The sequence below is a fragment of the Solanum stenotomum genome, unplaced genomic scaffold (assembly GCF_019186545.1).
Source record: "Solanum stenotomum isolate F172 unplaced genomic scaffold, ASM1918654v1 scaffold7409, whole genome shotgun sequence".
Lineage (NCBI taxonomy): Eukaryota > Viridiplantae > Streptophyta > Magnoliopsida > Solanales > Solanaceae > Solanum > Solanum stenotomum.
The window spans coordinates 1-8,662 of record NW_026036685.1 but is presented as its reverse complement, the minus strand read 5'-3'; the positions used below and the strand labels follow the sequence as shown (position 1 = coordinate 8,662).

At 32.4% G+C, this 8,662-nt stretch overlaps 1 pseudogene; it reads left to right on the top strand.

Annotated features, from left to right (window-relative positions):
• The first annotated feature begins 4,254 nt into the window (after positions 1-4,254).
• Positions 4,255-5,569, top strand: LOC125852998 ((R,S)-reticuline 7-O-methyltransferase-like; annotated as a pseudogene).
• The last annotated feature ends 3,093 nt before the right edge of the window (positions 5,570-8,662 follow it).

Sequence of the window (8,662 nt, the reverse complement as noted above, 5' to 3'; positions counted from 1 at the left end):
AATGTTTTCTTGATTTAGTAAGGTGGACACCTACTACTCCCTCCATTCATTTTTACTTATCGTATAATTGTCTTTTCTTAATATGTCAAAAGTGACAAGTAAAAATGAAGATATATTTTAGAAAAGTAACAAGTAAAAGTGAACAGAATGAATATGAAACAAGTACTTTTGATAAAATGATCAACTAATATGGAGTGGAGTATGTAATTTTTTAGGTGGGAGGTCTATTTGATTTATTTAGTTCATCTACCTACTTAATTATTGACCACACATTGCTGAGTTATTTTTCCCAAGACAACACACTAATCCAACTCTGTTACTCTCAAGTAGGATATATTTATTTTTAATGATTCATTTTTTAATTAACATATCAAACTCTCACCAATAAGCACACTCTCTATAAATGCTAGGAGTAGAATTAGAGAAACAAAATTGCTTAGATTTTTATAGTATTTTCAAAAGAAAAAGTAAAATGAAATATCTATTTTTAATATATACACATGACGAGCAGATTACAGGATTGGAGGGAGGAATGATTTTCCAAATGATCGATTAAGTTATAGTTATTATCTGAGAAAATAAATTATGAGTACTAATTATGTTATACGTACCTTGATGTTAAATCCAATAAATAGTCTATAATTAGGGATTCTTTTATTTCCCTCCCTAAATAGTTGGGACAACCAAAGCTAGGAGGGCTAAGTACAAAAATATCCATTTCTGGGATCATTATTTAACTTGTATATCTATTTTAATTTGTAAATAATTTCAAACATCACGTACCGATTAAAGTTTGTCTGGATTAAGTATGATCAAGAAAGTCAAATATCAGATATTTTTTCTTGAAGTTTGATATGACTTTTCAAGACTAACTTCAAACATGTTTTAGTGAAGTTAATTTTACATGCCTTATCAAGATTAACTCAAACATTTTTTTATTGAAGTGTCTATAAAAATTAGTTAAAATTTCAAGACTTAAGTCATTTGCAGTCCCTTAAAGTTATCTGCATATTTCACTTAGACACTTTAACTTAAAATGTAAACCCACTAAACTTATCAAAAATAATACCAGATGATTCGATAAAATTAATTTAGGTCTTCTCGATTTCTCTTTGCTATCGATCGCAAGATGATTAACCATTGGCAAACTCTTTTTCTTCATCACTCTTGTATCAGTCTCTTTGAATATTTTTCTATATTACTTCCTCTGTCTCTAATTATTTGTCCAATTTTGAAGTGACACACCTATTAAGAAAACAATAATTGATATAGTGAGTTTACTATTTTACCCCTATTAATTATGAAGTGAATGAATTAAAAACTTAAGATTTTCAAAAAGTTTTACATTTTTCAAAGTAATAAATAGAGGGTATAATAGAGAAAAAAAAGTTTGTCCTTTAATTTCTTGATTTGTCAAAATAGACAAGTAATTAGGGACAACTATAAAAGGAAAAGTGGACAAATAATTAGGGACAGAGGGAGTGCGTATTATAAGGAATGATAATTATTTTTTGTTAAATTTAAGTTGGATCTTTTCGATTTTTCTTTGCAATTGATTTCGAGATGAGTAACCATTGATAAACTCTCTTTCTTCATCATTCTTATATCAGTCTCTAAATATCTTTCTCTGTCACGTAATAGGTACTAGTCCTAGTTAATGTGTCTAAGTGAATTATGCGGACAACTTTACGGGGCCGCATATGACTTAAGCCAATTTTTAATCATATATATCTCTAATTTTTATGTATGCCTACACTTACATACATGCATGAAGTCAGGGGCGGAGCCACCTTTGCCCAAGAGGTGTTAAGCAACCTCCTTCGCTGGATAATTACATTCTATTTCCTTCACACCAAACACACTCAAAGTGTAAACTAAAATTATTGAGATTTTGTCAAACTCAGTAATTAAAGAGTTGGGTCCACCATGATTATTTGTGAGCTCCATTGCTTAGTCATACATGTTATAAATAACAACTTTCATCCTCCTTGAGATTCATAATACACGAAGAAGAGAAAATGGGGGAAATTGATTCAATAAATGAAGAAGAAATAATAATGCTACAAGCTCAAGCACAAATATCAAAATATATGTTTGCTTTTGTAGATTCAATGGCCATAAAATGTGCAGTGGAACTTCGTATTGCTGATATTATTCATTCTTATAATGGCCAAAAAATCACTTTGTCACAAATAGCCACTAATATTCACTCTTCATCATCCCCACATATGGATTATCTTTTTCGTATTATGAGACTCCTCGTTCGTCAAAAAATCTTCACTGCATCTACCTCTCAGGTAAATTTCCTTTATATTTATCTATATAGAAATCTGACAAAATATGACTTTGCATATTGTAAGGCCATTTCTTGAAGCCATGCTTCCATTAAAAATTCATTCATTCATAGGGGATCAAACCCCATTTGATCACAACTTGTGTTGGTCTTTTTTGAGAAAACATTAATTATTCCATAAAAGTTATTTGATTTCAATTTTCTTCAATAAAAAAATAGGGACTTTCCTAGATAACAACTGGTCATAAAAATAAGTTGCTTTATACGGCTGACCTAGGGTTTTAAGCCAGCAGCTGCGCAGCTCTCATGGCTGCTACGACCACTCGAGGCTGTCCAGCCCGCCCCACCACCCCAAACCACCACATACGCCACTCTTTTCAATTCCAATACTATAAATTCTAAACAATCTGCCCTAATTAACTCAAAAACAATCGCAAAATCAATCGAAATAATTCATGGAGAACCTACTATCACGTTTTCAATGGAGGAAAGGCAAGACTTTATGATTGAAGAGGGATTGCATCAAGCAGTGGTGATTAAATTATCCCATGGTGCGCCAGATTTGAAGGTATTAAGGTCAATTTTACCGAAACATCTTGGTACCAAGGGCAACTGTTTAATTGGCTTACTTGCTCCAAGACAAGTTTTGTTGAGATTTGATCAATATGAAGATTATGTACTACCATTATCTCGCTCAGTTAATTATCTTCTCTACAATGGAGAGGAGCACCAATGTAGNAAATTTATTATTCTCACCGACATAAAATTTATTATTCTCACCAACATATAGTCACTTTAACTCACACCAACCGATTGTTGAGTAATAAATTTATTCTCTTCATTTACTCCAACACCTAGTTTATTACTTCTACCGTTTTGATCGAGAAATGCAAGTTCAACGTGAGGATATTGTCCGTACTATGTGGGAGGATTATAGTAAAGACTAGTACACCACAATTTATGTTCAATTTTTTTATTGAATTAAAGTTTGATGAATTAAAATTAGATGAAACAGTTACTTAAATAGAGAACAAATAGCTTTGTAATAATTTATTATGTGATTTTATAATTTTTTGTTTATTTGGTAAGATTGAATAAACAATTGGGGTTATTTTAATAGTTTTACAACTTATGAGATTCTTATGTTTATGAGAAAATATACAACACAAAAATTTAATATCGCATGTCCAAACAAAACTTTAATTTCATCCCATAATTCCATATTATGATATCATATCATAATTTCATATTATGATATCATATCATGATACCATATCGCATGGCTAAACGGGCCAGTGTGATCAAGAAAGACAAATATCGGATATTTTTTCTTGAAGTTTGATATGACTTATCAAGACTAACTTCAAACATGTTTTATTGAAGTTAATTTTACATGACTTGTCAAGATTAACTTCAAACAATTTTTTATGAAGTGTATATAAAAATTAGTTAAAGTTTTAAGACTTCAGTACTTTGCGATCCCTTAAAGTTGTCTGCATAGTTCACTTTGACACATCAACTTAAAATATAAACCCACTAAACTTATCAAAAATAATATCAGATGATTCAATAAAATTAATTTAGATCTTCTCGATTTCTCTTTGCTATCGATTGCAAGACGATTAACCATTGGCAAACTCTTTTTCTTCGTCACTCTTGTACCAGTCTCTTTAAATATTTTTCTCTATTACGTGTTATATAAGGAATGAAAATTATTTTTTGTAATTTTTATGTATGCCTACACTGACATACATGCATGAAGTGATCAGAGGCGGAACCACCTTTGCCCAAGGATTGTTAAGTGACTCTTTTCACCGGATAATTACATTTTATTTCCTTCATACCAAACACACCAAAAGTGTAAACTAAAATTATTGAGATTTTGTCATACTCATAATTAAAGAGTTGGATCGACCCATGATTATTTGTGAGCCCCATTGCTTAGTGATACATGTTATATATAACAACTTTCATCCTCCTTGATATTCATAATACATGAAGAAGAAAAAATGGGGGAAATTGATTCAATAAATGAAGAAGAAATAATAATGCTACAAGCTCAAGCACAAATATCAAAATATATGTTTGCTTTTGTAGATTCAATGGCCATAAAATGTGCAATGGAACTTCGTATTGCTGATATTATTCATTCTTATAATGGCCAAAAAATCACTTTGTCACAAATAGCCACTAATATTCACTCTCCATCATCTCCACATATGGATTATCTTTTTCGTATCATGAGACTCCTCGTTCGTCGAAAAATCTTCACTGCATCTACCTCTCAGGTAAATTTCCTTTATTTTTATCTATATAGAAATCTGACTAAATATGACTTTGCATATTTGTACGGCCATTTCTTGAAGCCATGCTTCCATTAAAAATTAATTCATTCATTCATAGGGGCTCCAACCCCATTCGATCACAACTTGTGTTGGTCTTTTTTTAGAAAACATTAATTATTCCATAAAAGTTATTTTATTTCAATTTTCTTCAATAAAAAAAAAGTGACTTTCTAAGATAACAACTGGTCATACAAATATCTAAAATTTATTTGAGATTACAATCTTACAAAGTCTTTCTTTTTCTTTCTTAAACTCTATCAGCAACGTCAAATTATAAATTCATATAAATTGAATTTTATTGTGTAATAAATAAGTGCTTCTGAATCGATCTCAGGACGGAGACACCCTTTATGGACTAACCCCTATATCAAGATGGCTATTACATGACTCAGAGCTAAGTGTAGCACCAATGTTCTTGTTCCAAACCAATCCAATTCTCATGGCACCATAGCACTATTTTAGTAATTGCATAAAAGAAGGTGGAATTCCATTTAAGAAAGCACATGGTTGTGAAATATTTGAGATGGCTTCTAAAGATGATGATTTGAACAACAATCTCAACAATGGAATGAATTCAATGACAAAATGCATAATGAGGGAAGTAATTAAAGTGTATAAAGATGGAATTAATTCAATAACATCACTTGTTGATGTAAGTGGAGGGATAGGAAGTGCCATGTTTGAAATTGTCAAGGCATATCCTCATATTAAAGGGATTAATTTTGATTTGCCTCATGTTGTTTTAAGAGCACAAAAGTTTGAAGGTGTTGATCATGTTGAGGGTGACATGTTTGAGGCTATCCCACCTGCTGATGTTGTTTTTCTCAAGGTAAAAATGTTAGTTTTACTTCATCTAACGATATTTGATTGAGTACAAAAAATTTAAAAAGAATTAATGACTATTGAAACTTAAAAGGCAGAATACATATGGATAGATACTTAAACCTATTATCACTCTGTCAGTTTATCACTATGTTAATTTGGCTATATATATAGATAGATAGATAAATAGATCGATAGATACTTAAACCTGACTTTTATTGTCACTCGCCTAACTTTTACTATCACTCTTTCAGAATTGGCATGTGCAATACATATTGAAAAATATGTTTAATCAAAGATTTTGTTACTTCCTCCGTTTTATTTCATGTGACGATATTTGATAGAGCAACAAGAAATATAAGAAAGGGAGATTCACTATTAAAAAATTGTCAAAAAACAACGGCCAAAAGCGACGGACTGCGTCGCTGGTCAAAATCAACGGAAAAGCGACGCAGTCACTTTCGTACCTTTTTAGCTCGACGCTTTTCAAAAAGCGACGGACAACGTCGTTTTTAAAAAAGCGACGGACTGCGTCTCTTTTAGCGACGGACTGAGTCGCTTTTTTACTTCTTCTTTTTTTATTTTTTTTAACAGCGACGGACTGCGTCGCTTTATTTTAATTTTAATTTTTTTTAATTTCTATAGGGCGACGTAGTCCGTCGCTTTTCTGGAAATTTTATTTTTAAAAACCCAAAAAAGCGACGGACAAAACCACGATGTCCATCGCTTTTTCTACAATATTTTTTACAATAGCAGCTTGCAGCTTCTGCTGCCCACCTGCAAATGCAATTCAATTCAATTCAATTCTACACTATTTAGCCCAATCAAACACACAATTATAAACAATCTAAACAAAACATAAAACAACAAACTTAAAATAACATTCAAAAGTATCTAAATCATAAATTAAAGACTTATAAAGTCTTTTAAAATTCGTTTTAAAATTTCAAAAAGTTCATAAATATCCAGAGATCTAAACTAGGGAGTGAGATCTACATAATCATCCTCATCAATCTCGTCGTCGGTGTCATCGAGAGCCGAAGTAGTAGGTTGACGAGCGAGGTTCATCACTTGTTCTTTGATTTGCTGAACGGTCTCACTCATGCTTTGTTGTTCTTTGTTCTTTGATTTGCTGAATTTGGTTGTCACATGTACGAACCTCTAAATACAGAATTCGAATAAAAATATACAAGTCTCAGAGTATAGTTCTCGAATAGAACAAAACTGAAAGTAAAGATAACTCAAGGGCACGTCTGGAATGAACCGCTACCTCTCGAGTATGTCCCGAAGCTCAATCTGCTAAAGAAACTACTAAGCCGAATCTGAGAGAGAGCTGTCAACCTACACAATTGTGTAGAAGCAAGGGTGAGTACCGAAAACCACAGGTACTCGCAAGTAACTCTAAACTAAGCAAAACTAGCAGCTACAAACAACTCCTTTCAATCCCAACCGAACCACCGAAACTTCAATCTAGCAGCAAACCAACCAACCTATACTAAACAGATCATATTCAACAGCCAGAACCAACAGTATATCCTCATCAACCTCAGATCAACAAATAAGAGCAAGTAGATCAAATTCCACATAAGAAGGGTAAACCGATACAATCCACACATCACAGACAAAGATAAGGCAAATGCGATGCAAAATGCAATAATGATGTCATGTAGTCGTGATGCATGTCTGTCCTACGATACACATCTGTTGACGTAATCAGTCCGCGCTGAATACTCAAATCAGAACCCATGGGGGCCACACATGGACCATGTATCACCGCCGGAACCAGATCCCATCGGCATCCAAATCGCTAGCCGGAGCTAGTCCATCTCGTATATCTCTAGCAAGAGCTAGTCTCAACTATATCTCATATCCATCCATCCTCATATCTATTGACACCCAATTTTGGGCCTCCACAATATAGATTAATCATCGAGCTTCTTTAATTTCAAAAGATTTCGAATAATTAGTTTTAGAAAGTTAAAAAAAAAAATAATAATAATAAATAAAAATATTTTCAAGTCATTTTAAATAGTTTATCACTTATTTATAATTTTTAAATAATATACGTGTTATGTATATATAATTACCATATTTTATGAATATTCAAAAATCGTCTCAAAAAGAGTTTGTTTTAATTAAATATTCAATTAAATTAATTTGGTTTAAAATACTTATAAGTTATTTAGTTTATTAGTTTAATTATTCTTATTTTATGTTATTTTATTTTGTTGATTTGAAAAGTGCATTTTGTTGATTTACGTTCTTTAAGTTTTGGCGGTAGTTTATGTTAATTAGTTTATAATTGAATTATTTATTTTATTTCGTTAACATTAAGAAGCTCATTAATTAATTAATATTAATTCGTCTTATTTAAGGTTCGGTCGAATTTGCTAATTAAATTCAATTCGACTAAGTTCTTAATTTTAATTGGCTACGATTTCAATCAAATCGATCAAATCCTTAACCCAATTCAACAGGCCAATTTTGGCCCATTTCCAATTCAATTTCCCAGCCAACATTTTCCCCTTGACCCAGGCCCATTTTCAATTGTTCACCAAAGACACACCCAACATTTCTAATCCATTACTTACAATAACAATACAATAGCAATTCCAAAACATTCCCAGCCTACACCAACATACGTACAATAGCAATTCCAGCCGACCCCATCCCTCTTTCCCTTCCAATTCCAACGCTATGATACAATAAACAACAGCCTTACAGTACCAAAACAGCCCCTTGCCAGCGTCTTCCTCTTCCCCAGACGCAAACCCAAAAACATCAAGGCAACGACAGTCCAAAATGTCAACAAAACAACAACTTTCTCTGCAACAACCGCCCACCCTGCTCCTCGTCCGAATTTTCTGGGATTTTGGATGAAATCTCATACCAAACCCAACTGCTTCCTGGTAAAGATTTTGAATTTGGGAATTTGTGGGGAATTTCGGATTAGCCCTTGTTCCTATCCGTTTTTCACTTCTTCTTCCCCTAAAATCGTGAACCATAAATCCCTGGATATAAACAGTCCCTTGTTGGTCATTGTCGAGAGGATTTTTTTTTTTGGGAGTTTAAAAATTTTTTGTGTTAGAGAAATCGTTAGAGAAGACAGGGGGGAATTTTTGGGTTTAGAGAAAATTGTTGGAAAATATTGGTAGAGTCCGTTGCCATTTGAGAGAAAATACAGTGAGTTATTAACTATAAA